At 39.3% G+C, this 18,024-nt stretch overlaps 1 protein-coding gene and 1 non-coding gene across 7 annotated transcripts in view; both read right to left on the bottom strand.

The window, feature by feature from the left end:
• Nucleotides 1-18,024, bottom strand: part of AFG1L (AFG1 like ATPase) — a 237,418-nt gene that overhangs the window by 129,482 nt on the left and 89,912 nt on the right. The gene's annotated exons all lie outside the window — the stretch shown is intronic.
• On the bottom strand, nucleotides 5,665-5,769 carry LOC129477623 (U6 spliceosomal RNA). Its single transcript, XR_008655821.1, has one exon. It is a non-coding gene; the product is annotated as a U6 spliceosomal RNA (small nuclear RNA).

The raw sequence follows: 18,024 nt of genomic DNA, 5'->3' as shown, positions 1-18,024 counted from the left end.
GAACTTGCAACAACATGGATGGAACTGGAGGTCATTGGGTTAAGTGAAATGAGCCAGGCACAGAAAGACAAACCGCATATTTTTACTTATTTGTAGGATCTGAAAGTCAAAACAACTAAAGTCACAGAGAATAGAAGGATGGTCACCAGAGGCTGGGAAGGGTAGTGGGGGATGGGGGAAGGTGGGGATGGATAATGGGTACAAAAAAAAATAGAAAGAATAAAAAAGGCGGGGCGTCATGGCTCATGCCTGTAATCCCAGCACTTTGGGAGGCCAAGGTGGGCGGATCACTTGAGGTCAAGAGTTTGAGACCAGCCTGGCCAACATGGTGAAATCCCATCTCTACTAAAAATACAAAAATCAGCCAGAGCTCACGCCTATAATCCCAGCACTTTGGGAGGCCAAGGCGGGTGGATCACCTGCGGTCAGGAGTTCGAGACCAGCCTGGCCAACATAGTGAAATCCTGTCTCTACTAAAAATACAAAAATCAGCCAGGTGTGGTGGCACATGCCTGTTATCCCAGCTACTTGGGAGACTGAGGCAGGAGAATTGCTTGAATCCAGAAGGCAGAGATTGCAGAAAAAATTAGCCAGCCATGGTGGTGTGCACCTGTAATCCCAGCTACTCAGGAGGCTGAGGCAGGAGAATTGCTTGAACCTGGGAGTCAGAGGTTGCAGTGAGCTGAGACCATGCCACTGCCCTCCAGCCTGGGCAACAGAGCAAGACTTTGTCTCAAAAAACAAACGAAAACAAAAAAGAATGAATGAAAAAGGCCTAGTATTTGACAGCACAACAGAATTATTATAGTTCAATAATAATTTAATTGTACATTTAAAATAACTAATAGAGTATAATGGATTGTTTGTAATACAAAGGATACGTGCTTGAGAGGATGGTATATCCAATTTTCCATGATATGAATATTACCAAATAATCTCATACCTGTACCAAAATATCTCACATACCTCATAAAGATATATACCTACCATGGCCTGGGTGCAGTGGCTCAAGCCTGTAATCCCAGCACTTTGGGAGGCTGAGGCAGGTGGATCACTTGAGGTCAGGAGTTCAAGACCCGCCTGGCCAACATGTCGAAACCCCATCTCAACTAAAAATACAAAAATTAGCTGGGGGTGGTGGCGAGTACCTGTAATCCCAGTTACTTGGGAGGCTGAGGCAGGAGAACAGCTTGAACCTGGGAGGTGGAGGCTGCAGTGAGCCAAGATTGCACCACTGCACTCCAGCCTGGGCAAAAGAGTGAGACTCTGCCTCAAAAACAAAACAAAACAAAACAAAAAAAAGATATACACCTACTATGTACCCACAGAAAATTTTAAAACTATTTCTTAAAAACTCCTAATAAGCTATAAATATAATGCAATTATATCACAAACAGGTAGTATTTATTGCCTTAGGAACATGTTTTTTAAAATACATAACTGTCACAGTGTATGTATATTTACACACACATACATGTAAACATACGTATTGTCAAGAACAAACAAATGAAAAGGGACAAGTTTTAAGCTCTGAATATTTTTCTTAAAAAATGGAGGTTGAAATTTTATTTCATATAAACATTCCTTTTAAAAGTCATTCTACAGGCTGGGCATGGTGGCTCATGCCTATAATCTCAGCACTTTGAGAGGCCAAGTCAGGAGGGTGGTTTGAGCCCAGGAGTTCAAGATCAGCCTGGGCAACATAGGGAAACCCCATCTCTACAAAACAAACAAACAAACAAACAAAAAAAGACACCTAGCCCAGTGTGGTGGCACACACCTGTGGGCCCAACTACTTGGAAGGGTGAGGTAGGAGGATTGCTTGAACCCTGTATGTCGAGGTTGCAGTGAGCTGGATAGCGCCACTGCTCTCCAGTCTGGGTGACAGAGCAAGACTCCATTCTCTCTCTCTCTCTCTCTCTCTCCCTCCCTCTCTACCTCCCTCCCTCCCTCCCTCAAGGTCATTCTACAAAGTTATGAGATTTTTTAAATTTTATGAAAATAGATACAGTAGTAGACCCAGCACGCTGGCTCACATTTGTAAATTCCAGCACTTTAGGAGGCCATGGTGGGTGAATTGTTTGAGCCCAGGAGTTTGAGACCAGCCTGGGCAACATGGTGAAACTCTGTCTGTACAAAAAATAGAAAAATTAGGCTGGAGTGGTGGTACATGCCTGTAGTTTCAGCTACTCAGGACGATGAGGTGGGAGGCTCACCTGAACCTGAGAGGTTGAGACTGCAGTGAGTCATGAGAGTGCCACTGCACTCCAGCCTGGGTGCAGAGTGAGACACCGTCTCAAAAAAAAAAGAAAAAAGGAATAGTAAAAAATTTTCAATAATAAAAAACACAAATTAGATTATGTGTCTCAATTTTTTTAAAAAGTATGGCATTATGGGATTTTTTCCATATTTCCTTGTTTAGAGAAAATTCAATAAGTATGATAGACTTCAAATGCCACATATACTTATGGAAATAAAATATGGTCATTAGGAAACATTTATTCTCTTTAGAAAAGATTCATCATAACATCATTATAGTAAGCAAAGTATCTGCATAAGCTTTTTGGGTAGTTAAAAACTACAGGTTTCAATTTGTATATTTAAAAATTTTATTTAGGAATGTCATAAAAAGTAAAATAATGCTGGCCAGGCTATTTAGATTTTCAAGATTCAAAATGAGATTTTTTTCTTCCCTATAATAAATACCTCTAATGAGTAAAAGGATTAAAATGCAGGAAATGGGTTTAATGTTAAATATTTTCAGTCTTTCCTAATTGCCAAGTTGCTGAGGAAGGTGGATAAAAACATTGGTGTATGTTAAGAGTTGATAGTCATGATTGTGGGAAGTGGTAAAAATGGAAAATCAGACAATTTTTAAAACATACTCAATGTTTACAGCAGGTTTGTTCATAAATAAGCTAAAAACTTCAGCTTTATTTGGGATAGCCAAACACATGAAGAAATCTAAATATCCGTCATCAGGGGAATGGATAAACAAATTGTGCCATATCTGTACAATGAAATACTACTCAGCAATAAAAAGGATAGACTATTCATACACATAGCAAAATAGATGAAACTCAAAACAAGTACACAGAGTAAAAGAAGACAGACCAAAAAAATGAGTACATACTATGTGATTCCATTTATATAAAACTCTAGAAAATGCAAACAAATCTACAGCAACAGAAAGCTAATCAGTAGTTGCTTGGGGAAGGGACGACAGGTTTGGTAGTGACAGATGAAAAAAACGGCAAGGCCGGGCATGGTGGCTCATGCCTGTAATTCCATCACTTTGGGAGGCCAAGGCAGGTGGATCACCTGAGGTCAGGAGTTCAAGACCAGCCTGACCGACATAGTGAAACCCCATCTCTACTAAAAAAAAAACAGAATTAGCCGGGTGTGGTAGCACATGCCTGTAATCCCAGCTACTTGGGAGGCTGAGGCAGGGGAATCACTTGAACTCAGGAGGCAAAGGTTGCAGTGAGCCAAGACTGCGTCGTTGCCCTCCAGACTGGACAATAGAGTGAGACTCTGGAAAGAAAGGAGAGGAGAAGAGAGGAGAGGGGAGGGGAGGGGAGGGGAGGGGAGGGGGGAGAGGGGATGGGAGGGGAGGGGAGAGGGGAAGGGAGAGGAGAGGGGGGAGGGGAAGGGAAAGGGGAGGAGAGGGGAGGGGGGAGGGGAAGGGAGAGGAGAGGGGGGAGGGGAAGGGAAAGGGGAGGGGGAGGGGAGGGGGGAGGGGAGGGGAGGGGGAGAAAGGAAAGAAAAGAAAGAGAAAAGAGAGAAAAGGAAGGAAAGGAAACAAAAGGAAAGAAGGAGGGAGGGAGGGGAAGGGGAAAGACAGAGAGAAAGAAAGAAGAAGAAAAAGAGAGAAAAGGGCAAGAAGAAACTTTTTGGGGTGATGGAAATGTTCTATTGTGGCAATGGTCTCATGAAGGTACACATATGACAGTATTTTAAAAATTGTATCCTTTAACTATGTGCAGCCTATTATATGTCAAATATATTTCAATAAGTCCATTAAAAATTTTATTGGGAAAAAAGCCATACATATCATTAGTGATTATTAAAGAGCACAATGTTATAGAATTAAAACTAAGATACTACACTAATGAAAGTTCGTCTATGTTAAGGTAACACTTTGGTCCTACTTGTAGAATAACATCTTTTTTACGGATGTATAAGGCTCTGAGATGTAGTTTAACAAGCATGCACCTTTTAGTTCATTAATGATAATGAGAGATGTAAAGGCCCACTTGTAATATTCTTGATTAAAAGGTTTCCACTCATCAACAAAGTTAAAGTAGAATACCAATGCCTTTAAGTCCTAGAGACTTAATTTTTTAAAGGATGAACTTTTTAAAAAATCAGGCTTTACAAGGATATATCATCCAAAACTATATGCTCTGAGAAGTGTATTCTAAACAGAATTCTAAACAGAAATCATTTGGCTTAAGAACCTTTAGGTTTTTATAGAACACAAGTGAAAAGGGACCATATGCATTAAATTGAAGAGTTTTTTGTAATTCAAATATCATGCTAATTATCAACGCAATACATCCATCTCTTGAAATGTTATTTAGCCACCAAAATTTTTAATATTAGCTGTTTAATATTATTTTTCTTAGACATAAAGATTTCATAATACATTTATATCAACATTTGTCATTACTAAATGCTATTTTAAAATTCAGGAGTTCTTGACTATGATTCCTTCATGATTTCTAAACAGAGTGAAATGAGCACTTGGTCATATAAAACAGAATACTAGAATTGCAGGACATTCATTTTGTAAAAAATGGTATAAGTACCTCTAAATTCTCAACAGTGAATAGCTATAATACCTACAGATGAAACACAAGCAAAGAAGATTTTTAAAGTAATTACAAGTACCTAAATAAATATTTTGGAGATGCACATGGATATGCAGATCTTTTCCTTGAAAATCCAAGTGTCAAACCAAGAAGTTGAATAATGCTTATTTATATATATACATATTGATTTAGAGTAAGAAAAACTTTTAAAACATGTCATTAAAGGAGGTTTCCTATAAATTATCACACAATAATTTTATGGTTTCATGGAACCAATTTGATTTATCCTTCTAGGAGATTCTTATTGTATTACAGACTAAAAGAGTACCTATAGACTAAGCAGCTGTTGCTGAAATAGCTTCTTTTAAAAGAACTAAAGTTCAAACAACATTTTACTAAATCTGTAGGTAGTACAGCTCATCAAATATACCCATTTGATAGTATATTATAGCTTGATATTCAATTCAACACACACTGATGAATTCTACTATGACTTCACTGAAACGAGTGCTGAAGACAACAGATAAATAAAAAAAGGAACCAAGATTTACAGAACACCTACTAGAAGCTACACAATTTGCCAGCCACTGTACACAAATCATAATAAGTAAGACCCAAGTCTAAACACGAAATTCATTTATGTTCCATATATAACTTACATACATCACCTAAAAGTAATTTTATACAATATTTTTAATAATTTTGTGCATGAAACAAAGACTGTGTACATTTAATGATCAGAAAGCGAAGGTATCACTATCTCTGCCACCCATGAGGACAATCTGTGGTTGTTAAGCATCACCATCATTCCTGTCTTTATATGCTACCAATAAGCAATCATTTTCTTTTTTAAAAAATTTTACATCTTTTAAATAAAACTTATCCTTGTGCAGAAGCCATGCTAATCTTCTCTGTATCATTCCAATTGTAATATATGTGCTTCCAAAGCAAGCACAGCAATCATTTTCTTATACTTATTCACATATAAGTACTCAACAGGAAAAAATATGACATATCATTAATACAATAAAAAATAATGTGTTCACGGTAAGTAAGCAGCATAGTAGCATCATCAGAACACCTACACCAGTTGCAAACAACATTAACAATGGCAGGCTTTCAGTCTCTTCCTACAATGTTGAGCCTCGTACTGTACGCTGTATTTTTATTATTATTATTTTTTAGGTGAGAAAAGACATCAGAAGCAGTTGAGGGACCAAAAAATGCGTCCTCTAGGAATGCATTCTGTTGGATGGCTTTTTAAAATGTTTCATCCAAAAAATTCCAGAAGATAACAACAAAAAAACTCTTCTAAACATTGGCTTAGACAAAGACTTCATGACCAAGAAACCAAAAGCATGTGCAATAAAAACAAAGATAAATAGGTGAGACTTAACTAAAGAGCTTCTGCACAGCAAAAGGAACAGTCAGCAGAGTAAACAGACAACCCACACACTGGGAGAAAGTCTTCACAATTTATACATCTGACAAAGGACTGATACCCGGAATCTACAAGGAACTCAACCAAGTTGGCAAGAAAAAAAAAATAATCCCATAAAAAAGTGGGCTAAGGACATGAATAGACAATTCTCAAGAGAAGACACACAAATGGCCAATAAACATATGAAAAAATGCTCAACATCACTAATGATCAGGGAAATGCAAATCAAAACCACAATGCAATACCACCTTACTCCTGCAAGAATGGCCATAATCAAAAAATCAAAAAATAATAGATGTTGGTGTGGATGCGGTAGAAAAGGAACACTTCTACACTGCTGGTGGGAATGTAAACTAGTACAATCACTACTGTGAAGATTCCTTAAAGAATTAACAGTAGAAATTCCATTTGATCCAGCAATCCCACTCTTGGGTATCTACCTCCCACTCTTGGGTATCTACCCAGAGGAAAAGAGGTCATTATACAAAAAAGATACCTGCACACGCATGTTTATAGCAGCACAATTCACAATTGTAAAAATACGGAACGAGCCCAAATGCCCATCAGTCAACAAATGGATAAAGAAATTGTGGTGTAATGAGGGTTCCTAGATGGCCGAATAGGAACAGCTCCAGTCTACAGCTCCCAGCATGAGCGACGCAGACGATGGGTGATTCCTGCATTTCCAACTGAGCTTTGAAGAGAGCAGTGGTTCTCCCAGTACGGAGTTTGAGATCTGAGAAAGGACAGACTGCCTCCTAAAGTGGGTCCCTGACCCAGGAGCAGCCTAACTTGGAGGCACCCCCCAGTAGGGGCAGACTGACACCTCACACAGTGGGTACCCCTCTGAGACGAAGCTTCCAGAGGAATGATCATGCAGCAACATTTGCTGTTCAGCAATATTCGCTGTTCTGCAGCCTCCACTGCTGATACCCAGGCAAACAGGGTCTGGAGTGGACCTCCAGCAAACTCCAACAGACCTGCAGCTGAGAGTCCTGACTGTTAGAAGGAAAACTAACAAACAGAAAGGACACCCACACCAAAACCCCATCTGTACGTCGCCATCATCAAAGACCAAAGGTAGATAAAACCACAAAGATGGGGAAATAACAGAGCAGAAAAGCTAAAAATTCTAAAAATCAGAGCACCTCTCCCCCTCCAAAGGAACACAGCTCCTTGCCAGCAACAGAATAAAGCTGGATGGAGAATGACTTTGACGAGTTGAGAGAAGGCTTCAGATGATCAAACTTCTCTGAGCTAAAGGAGGAAGTTCGAACCGAACGCAAAGAAGCTAAAAACCTTGAAAAAAGATTAGACGAATGGCTAACTAGAATAACCAGTGTAAAGAAGTCCTAAAATGACCTGATGGAGCTGAAAACCATGGCACGAGAACTACGTGATGAATGCATAAGCTTCAGTAGCCAATTCGATCAACTGGAAGAAAGGATACCAGTGATGAAGATCGAATGAATGAAATGAATCGAGAAGAGAAGTTTAGAGAAAAAAAGTAAAAAGAAACGAACAAAGCCTCCAAGAAATATGGGACTATGTGAAAAGACCAAATCTACGTGTGATTGGTGTACCTGAAAGTGAAAGGGCGAATGGAACCAAGTTGGAAAACACTCTTCAGGATATTATCCAGGAGAACTTCCCCAACCTAGCGAGGCAGGCCAACATCCAAATTCAGGAAATACAGAGAACGCCATAAAGATACTCCTCGAGAAGAACAACTCCAAGACACGTAATTGTCAGACTCACCAAAGTTGAAATGAAGGAAAAAATGTTAAGGGCAGCCAGAGAGAAAGGTCGGGTTACCCACAAAGGGAAGCCCCTCAGACTAACAGCGGATCTCTCGGCAGAAATTCTACAAGCCAGAAGAGAGTGGGAGCCAATGTTCAACATTCTTAAAGGAAAGAATTTTCAACCCAGAATTTCATTTCCAGCCAAACTAAGCTTCATAAGTGAAGGAGAAATAAAATCCTTTACAGAAAAGCAAATGCTGAAAGATTTTGTTACCACCAGGCCTGCCCTACAAGAGCTCCTGAAGGAAGCACTAAACGTGGAAAGGAACATCTGGTACCAGCCACTTCAAAAGCATGCCAAATTGTAAAGATCATAGGCCGGGCGCGGCGGCTCACGCTTGTAATCCCAGCACTTTGGGAGGCCGAGGCGGGCGGATCACGAGGTCAGGAGATCGAGACCACAGTGAAACCCCGTCTCTACTAAAAAAGACAAAAAATTAGCCGGGCGTGGTGGCGGGCGCCTGTAGTCCCAGCTACTCGGAGAGGCTGAGGCAGGAGAATGGTGTGAACCTGGGAGGCGGAGCTTGCAGTGAGCCGAGATTGCGCCACTGCACTCCAGCCTGGGCGACAGAGCGAGACTCCGTCTCAAAAAAAAAAAAAAAAAAAAAAAAGATCATCAATGCTAGGAAGAAACTGCATCAACCAACGAGCAAAATAACCAGCTAACATCATAATGACAGGATCAAATTCACACATAACAATATCAACCTTAAATGTAAATGGGCTAAATGCTCCAATTAAAAGACACAGACTGGCAAATTGGATAGTCAAGACCCATCAGTGTGCTGTATTCAGGAGACCCATCTCACGTGCAGAGACACACATGGGCTCAAAATAAAGGGATGGAGGAAGATCTACTAAGCAAATGGAAAACAAAAAAAGGCAGGGGTTGGAATCCTAGTCTCTGATAAAACAGACTTTAAACCAACAAAGATCAAAAGAGACGAAGAAGGCCACTACATAATGGTAAAGGGATCAACTCAACAAGAAGAGCTAACTATCTTAAATATATATGCACCCAATACAGGAGCACCCAGATTCATAAAGCAAGTCCTTAGAGACCTACAAAGAGACTTAGACTCCCACACAATAATAATGGGAGACTTTTACACTGCACTATCAACATTAGACAGATCAACGACAGAGAAAGTTAACAAGGATATCCAGGAATTGAACTCAGCTCTGCGCCAAGCAGACCTGATAGACATCTACAGAACTCTCCACCCCCAAACAACAGAATATACATTTTTCTCAGCACCATGTCACACTTATTCCAAAATTGACCACATAGTTGGAAGTAAAGCACTCCTCAGCAAATGTAAAAGAACAGAAATTATAACAAACTGTCTCTCAGACCACAGTGCAATCAAACTAGAACTCAGGATTAAGAAACTCACTCAAAACCGCTCAACTACATGGAAACTGAACAACTTGCTCCTGAATGACTACTGGGTACATAACGAAATGAAGGCAGAAATAAAGATGTTCTTTGAAACCAATGAGAACAAAGACACCACATACCAGAATCTCTAGGACACATTTAAAACAGTGTGTAGAGGGAAATTTATAGCACTAAATGCCCACAAGAGAAACCAGGAAAGATCTAAAATTGACACCCTAACATCACAGTTAAAAGAACTAGAGAAGCAAGAGCAAACACATTCAAAAGCTAGCAGAAGGCAAGAAATAACTAAGATCAGAGAAGAACTGAAGGAGATAGAGACACAGAAAACCCTTCAAAAAATCAATGAATCCAGGAGCTGCTTTTTTGAAAAGATCAACAAAATTGATAGACTGCTAGCAAGACTAATAAAGAAGAAAAGAGAGAAGAGTCAAATAGACGCAATAAAAAATGATAAAGGGGATATCACCACTGATCCCACAGACATACAAACTACCATCAGAGAATACTATACACACCTCTACACAAATAAACTAGAAAATCTAGAAGAAGTGAATAAATTCCTGGACACATACACCCTCCCAAGACTAAACCAGGAAGAAGTTGAATCCCCGAATAGACCAATAACAGGTTCTGAAATTGAGGCAATAATTAATAGCCTACCAACCAAAAAAAGTCCAGAACCAGATAGATTCACAGCCGAATTCCACTAGAGGTACAAGGAGGAGCTGGTACCATTCCTTCAGGCCAACATCATCCTGATACTAAAGCCTGGCAGAGACACAACAAAAAAAGAGAATTTTAGACCAATATCCCTTATGAACATCGATGCAAAAATCCTCAATAAAATACTGGCAAACCGAATCCAGCAGCACATCAAAAAGCTTATCCACCATGATCAAGTGGGCTTCATCCCTGGGATGCAAGGCTGGTTCAACATATGCAAATCAATAAACGTAATCCAGCACATAAACAGAACCAAAGACAAAAACCGCATGATTATCTCAATAGATGCAGAAAAGTTCTTTGACAAAATTCAACAGCCCTTCATGCTAAAAACTCTCAATAAATTAGGTATTGATGGGACATATCTCAAAATCATAAGAGCTATTCATGACAAACCCACAGCCAATATCATACTGAATAGGCAAAAATTGGAAGCATTCCCTTTGAAAACTGGCACAAGACAGGGATGCCCTCTCTCACCACTTCTATTCAACATAGTGTTGGAAGTTCTGGCCAGGGCAATCAGGCAAGAGAAAGAAATAAAGGATATTCAATTAGGAAAAGAGGAAGTCAAGTTGCCCGTTTGCAGATGACAAGATTGTATATTTAGAAAACCCCATCGTCTCAGCCCAAAATCTCCTTAAGCTGATAAGCAACTTCAGCAAAGTCTCAGGGTACAAAATCAATGTGCAAAAATCACAAGCATTCCTATACACCAATAACAGACAAACAGAGAGCCAAATCATGAGTGAACTCCCATTCACAACTGCTTCAAAGAGAATAAAATACCTAGGAATCAAACTTACAAGAGATGTGAAGGACCTCTTCAAGGAGAACTACAAACCACTGCTCAACGAAATAAAAGAGGATACAAACAAATGTAAGAACACTCCATGCTTACGGGTAGGAAGAATCAATATCGTGAAAATGGCCATACTACCCAGGGTAATTTATAGATTCAATGCCATCCCCATCAAGTTACCAATGACAGAATTGGAAAAAAACTACTTTAAAGTTCATATGGAACCAAAAAAGAGCCCACATTGCCAAGACAATCCTAAGCCAAAAGAATAAAGCAGGAGGCATCACACTACCTGACTTCAAACTATACTACAAGGCTACAGTAACCAAACCAGCATGGTACTGGTACCAAAACAGAGATATAGACCAATGGAACAGAACAGAGCCCTCAGAAATAATACCACACATCTACAACCATCTGATCTTTGACAAACCTGACAAAAACAAGAAATGGGGAAAGGAGCCGGGCGCGGTGGCTCACGCTTGTAATCCCAGCACTTTGGGAGGCCGAGGCGGGCGGATCACGAGGTCAGGAGATCGAGACCACGGTGAAACCCCGTCTCTACTAAAAATACAAAAAATTAGCCGGGCGTGGTGGCGGGTGCCTGTAGTCCCAGCTACTCGGAGAGGCTGAGGCAGGAGAATGGCGTGAACCCGGGAGGTGGAGCTTGCAGTGAGCCGAGATTGCGCCACTGCACTCCAGCCTGGGCAACAGAGCGAGACTCCGTCTCAAAAAAAAAAAAAAAAAAGAAATGGGGAAAGGATTTCCCTATTTAATAAATGGTGCTGGGAAAACTGGCTAGCCATAGGTAGAAAGCTGAAACTGGATCCCTTCCTTACACCTTGTACAAAAATTAATTCAAGATGGATTAAAGACTTAAATGTTAGACCTAAAACCATCCTCCCGCCTTGGACTCCCAAAGTGTTGAGATTACAGGCATAAGCCACTGCACCTGACCCTAATTTTCTCTTTATAAAATGCTCCATAAAATTTGATTGCAAAAATACCACCATCCATATACTTACATATTTATTTTCAGTAAGGTCAAACACCAATGATGTAGTTTTTCGCACCAGAGATTCTTTATATAATAGAAGTCAATGGACTTAAACATCATAACTACAGTCTTCAACGAGAGAACAAAACTTAGACATTTCTGGGAATCCTTTGTGTGTGAAGAAGACCCAAAACCCATGTACAAACTAACAGCAGTGACCAGAATCCTCCTGTTAACTTTTAAAACTACCTATTTCATTATGAAGCATGAGCGACTGAGGCTCAGCCAACAATAGCTTCCACTTTGCCTCTAGATTGTCTTTGGAGTCTAAAGGCCTTACTACCAGATGCGGTGTTTGTGTGAGTGGATGGAATTATTCAACTCATTTCTTTAAAGAGTTCATTTAAGTTCATTGTGGTCTTTTGCTTTTCTTAAACTAAAAAAAAAAAAAAAAATTCTAGCTGCTAGACGATGTGAGACATTGTGGTTTTTGAACTACAGAAAAATTGTATGAATGAACTGGCGCAGTCTATAGCATCTTTCTCTGACTTCTCCTTTGTGATAATAGCACACATTTGTCAACTATAAAATTAGATAGGGCTTGCTGTCAAAAATTTTTTAATCTATGACTTGTCCCTTGATACAAGAAAGAAAAAAAAACTTAAAAATCATTTAATCAATTCCTTAATGTTGAAAATATTTCTTTTTGATATCATAAATGATTATAGCTGAAGCTAACGGTTGTTGAACTGATCTTAGAATCAAAACTGTCTTCCACAAGCCACCATACAATACTTGATTTATCTACAACCTAATCCCTAGAAGACAAACTTCAGCACTATGGCCCAGAAGTAAGGGACACAGGCCTAGTGCTGCCAGAAACCAACGAGGGAAAGGCTGAGCCCTGCACAAGCATCCGCTAGTGGGGCCCACAGCCCAGGTGTATGTGCAGGGCATGCAGAGGGGACAACTGCCTGTTTTCCCCACTCACCATGGCCTACCCACTGGCAGTCACACAGGCCTGCCTCAGCATCTGAGACCATGGTGTGGCCACAGCCTCCACCACCTTGGGAAGCCACCCTGGGAAGCTGACCTGCCCATCCACCTCAGAATCCATCTTTGCTGCGAAAGAGAAGCCCAGCTTTTCCTGAAGTTTATTTAATCTGGCACTAATACATCCATGTTAGCCTTCTTATCATTATGTTTGGATGCTATATCTTTTTGCATACAATTGCTTTCAATCTATCTGTGTCTTTATTTTTAAAGTATGTCTCTTGGCATTTTTTAAATTTGTTCTGATAATCTCTACCTTTTAATTGGAATGTTTAGTTCATTAACATTTAATATTTAGGTCCGTGACTTTATTATTGGTTTTCTTTTTGTCCCTTCTTTTACTTTTTGCCTACATTTTTTGAATTATTTGAATACATTTTAAAATTCCTTTTGAATTTAATCTATCAGCCTTTATTTTAGTTATTGTTCTATGATTACAATATACATCCTTAGCTTTTCATGCTCTACTTAGAATATCACATCACTTCAAAAAAATGTAGAAACACTGCATTCGTATAGAACCATCTAAACATCCCCCTTTCTGCTACTGGTGTCACATGTATCATATCTACATACAGTATAAACTCTATAAGACAACACTATAATTTTACGTAAATCAATTACATTTTAAAGAAACTAAGAGACAAAACTAGTGCTTATATTTACCCCAATATTAACCATTTTCATTTCTGATGTGTTTTACTTCTTCATCACTGAAGTACCCATCCATCATTTTCCTTCTACCTGAAGAACATGTTTTGGAATCTCTTGTAGTACAGGTTTGTTGGTGATAAATTCTCTTAGGTATTTTTCTCTTCTTTTCTTTTCTTTTTTTTTTTTTTGAGATGGCGTTTCACTCTTGTTGCCTAAGCTGGAGTACAATGGCACAGTCTCGGCTCACTGCAACCTCCACCTCCCGGGTTCAAGCGATTCTCCTGCCTCAGCCCTCCAAATAGCCAGGATTACAGGTATGAGCCACCATGCCCAGCTAATTTTGTATTTTTGGTAGAGACAGGGTTTCACCATGTTGGCCAGGCTGGTCTTGAACTCCTGACCTCAGGTGATCCACCTGCCTTGGCCTCCCGAAGTGCTGAGATTACAAGGCATGAGCCACCGCGCCCAGGAGAGGCATTTTTCTTTTTAATCTTAGAATGTCTTTATTTTGCCTTCATTCTTTTATTTATTTATTTATTTATTTGAGAGACAGAGTCTCATTCCGTTGCCCAAGCTAGAGTGCAGTGGCACAATTATAGCTCACTGCAGCCTCAAATTTGTGGGCTCAAGTGATCCCCCCAACCTCAGTCTCCTGAGAAGCTCCCACTACAGGCATGTTGCCAGCACACCAGCTAATTTTTTCTAAATTTCTTGTAGAGATGGGGTCTCACTATGTTGCTCAGGCAGGTCTTAAACTCCTAGCCCCAAGCAATCCTCCTGCCTCAGCCTCCCAAAGCACTGGGATTACAGGTGTGAGCTACTATCTTCATTCTCGCAGGAAGTTCTAGAATAAGATTCTAAGTTGATGGTTTCTTCCTCTCAACATTTTAAAGATGTTCCACTGTCTCTGACCTCCAAAGTTTCTAACAGAAGTCATCAGTTCCCAATCATCGTTCCTCCAGGCAGAGACCAGCTCACTCGTGGAGACCCTAACCCAGCGGCGCTAGAGAAATTAAAGACACACATACAGAAATATAGCGTGTGGAGTGGGAAATCAGGGGTCTCACAGCCTTCAGAGCTGAGAGCCTCAAACAGAGATTTACCCACATATTTAATGACAGCAAGCCAGTGATAAGCATTTTTTCTATAGATTATAGATTAACTAAAAGTATTCCTTACAGGAAACAAGGGGATGGGCTGAAATAAAGGGATGGGCTCTGGCTAGTTATCTGCAGCAGGAACATGTCCTTAAGGCATCGATCCCTCATGCTATCATTTGTGGTTTAAGAATGCCTTAAGCGGTTTTCCGCCCTGGGTGGGCCAGGTGTTCCTTGCCCTCATTCCAGTACACCCACAACCTTCAGCGTGGGCATCATGGCCATCACAAACGTGTCACAGTGCTGCAGAGATTTTGTTTATGATCAGTTTTGGGCCAGTTTATGGCCAGATTTTGGGGGCCTGTTCCCAACACCTCTATATTTAATGTGTCATGTTTTCTCTGGTTGCTTTCTAGATTTGCTCTTTACCTTAGGTTTTTAGCAGTTTTACTAAAGTGTGCTTAATTTATTCTGCTTTAAGTTCACTACGTTTCTGGAATCTATAAATTTATGTGTTTCAGATTTGGAAATTTTTCAGTCACTGTTTTTTCAAAAGTTTTTCTGCCTCATTCTCTCCCTCTTTTTCTTCTGGGATTCTAGTTGGAAATATGTTAGAAGCTTGCACAGTTCCTCACATTCCTAATGCTCTGTTTCTTTTCTTCTAATCATTTTCTTTCTATTCTTTACATGGGATAATTTTAAGTTATTTGAACATTTCCTCTGTTATCTCCATTCTGCTATTAAGCCCATCAAGTGAATTTTTATATAAGATATTATATTTTATAGTTCTAGAATTTATATTTTTTATGATTTCAGTTCTCTGCTGAGATTTCTTGTCTTTTCACTCATTCCGAACATATTTTCTTTACCTCACTCTTTCCCAGCAATTGCTTCCCCAGCTGCTTTAAAGTAGTTGTCTGCTAATCCAGTTCATATTGGGGGTTAGTCTCTGTTAACTGCTTTTTGTCTTCAGAATGGGACACATTTTCCTCATTTTCAATTTTGGATAGTATCCTGGACCTTGTGAATGTTATACTGTGAATTTCATTTTCTTCACTGAAGAGTATTGATATTTTTGCTTTAGTAGGAAATTATCTTGCTTGGATTCAAACTACAAACTCTTCTCTTGGGCAGCAACTCAGATCTCAGGTCTGGACCTACCCCTAGTTGGGTAGCTGTTAGTCTGCCCTGCAAATGCATGGTTCAGAAGTCAGTCTGAGATTTGGGCAGGGGTTACACACAGAACCTCAGGCTATACCAATCTAGTTCTCTCTGGGATCCATTTCTCATTTTCCAGCAGTAGTTCTCACCGCAAACTCTGTCATCTGGTTTTTCAGGCCAGAAAGACTGGATTTTCTATGAGAATAGCAGGTATCAATGCAGCACTGACTTCACCCTACCCTGAGGCTGGTATCATAAAAAACAGGAAACTCTCCATGCTGGACATTCTTCCAAGTGTTGTCTTTCCTCAAGAATCTGCCAGCCTTTTTTTTTTTTTTTTTTAACTCTCCAGGACCTTCACATAGTTGTGTAGAGTATTTTGCTCAGAATTTATCATTATTACCTGCAGAAAGATCATTTGGCTATGGCCTTACATACACTGAAGAGGTTTTAGTTTTTAATAGGGAACTCAACCCATTTATATTCCCTGTCAGTGAAATATCTGATCTTGTTTCACACTTTTTGTTCATACTTTTTGCTGTTTTCTAGCTTTCGCTCTAAGAAATATTTTTTATTTGATCTTTCATCTTTTCTACTTTTGTAGAAAAGATTTTCAAGTAATTTGAAAAGTAGAAGGCATATTTCAAATTCTAAAATACTTGACTGTATCTGTCCCCAAATACCAGTGTTACAACTGATGACACTGCCCCTCAAGATCTGTAAACTCTCCCTGCAAAGGGAACAAAATTATCATTTATAACCAAAGGACTTTTTTCTTTCTTCAGCATTCTATTATTCTATTTCTGTATTCTGGCAGAGCTTCTTGCATTAGTTTTCCTACATGACTGATTTTACTTTCTTCAGTTTTAAGTCTACAGTTTAGTGCTTCTACTGAAAATTTTAATTTATTTAATTTTAATTAATTTAATCTCTTTCTATTTCATTTTGCTTTCTTTTATCACAGCTGATCTCAGTAAATCAGTTTTCAGCTCAATCTGTTGTCTTTTCTCAGCTTGGATCATCTGTATTGCAGAGTCTATGTTTTCCTAATTTTTGAATAATATAAAACAAAAAATTCCTAAAACATACTTATCTTTGCTCTAGTAGATCATCTGTAAAAGGATGTTATTCTTTCACCTTTTTTATTTTATTTATTTATTTATTTACTGAGACAGACTCTCACTCTGTTGCCCAGGCTGGAGTGTAGTGGCCTGATCTCAGTTCACTGCAACCTCTGCCTCCTGGGTTCAAACAATTCTCATGCTTCAGCTTCCTGAGTAGCTGGAATTACAGGTGTGCACCACCACAAATTTTTTTGTATTTTTAGTAGAGACAGGGTTTTACCATGTGGGCCAAGCTGGTCTCCAACTCCCAGCCTCAAGTGATCCACCTGCCTGGCCTCCCAAAGTGATGGGATTATAAGGCATAAGCCACGGCACTCAGCTTCTTTCACCTTTTAAGAATTAGATTTATTGCTGCAGTATCTTTTGTTGTTCTCATATTAAGGTATTTTCTTAAGCAAGTGTATATAATCTTGAACAAGGTCTAATTTTGGTGCAATTCTACAATCAAGATTTGTGGCTTTTACCTAGTTTCCCTCACTTCCCACCTAGTTGTTGTCATAATCTGTCTGTACTTTAGTTCAATATTAAAAAGTAATCATTGTCATCCTGGATGTGTTCATAACTGTGGCAGAAATGCCTCCATAGTTTCCCTGCTAAGCATAATTCAGGCTTTTTAACTAAGATACATATATTTGGTATTCATATTAAGAAACTATTCATCTACTTATACTTTATGAAGTTATTCTATGAAGAAATGATGTTGAATTTTGCCAAATGCTTTGTTGGCCTTTAAGGTGATGAACATTGTATTTTCCCCCCAGAAGCATTAAAATAATAAATTAAAATTAATACGTGTGTGTACGTGCATACCCATAACTGTTAGCCAACTTTCTAGTGATATTCAGTCTTTTATTTAGTATGAATATGCTGGTCTGAGTAGGAATCACATAATGCCATTGCCTGATAATCTAAGAAAAATAGTGTTATTTTGACATTCTAATGCTATCTAAT

Source organism: Symphalangus syndactylus, chromosome 2, assembly GCF_028878055.3.
Source record: "Symphalangus syndactylus isolate Jambi chromosome 2, NHGRI_mSymSyn1-v2.1_pri, whole genome shotgun sequence".
NCBI classification, from domain to species: Eukaryota; Metazoa; Chordata; class Mammalia; order Primates; family Hylobatidae; genus Symphalangus; species Symphalangus syndactylus.
Note: the sequence above shows the minus strand (reverse complement) of the source record. Positions and strands in the feature narration are given on the sequence as shown.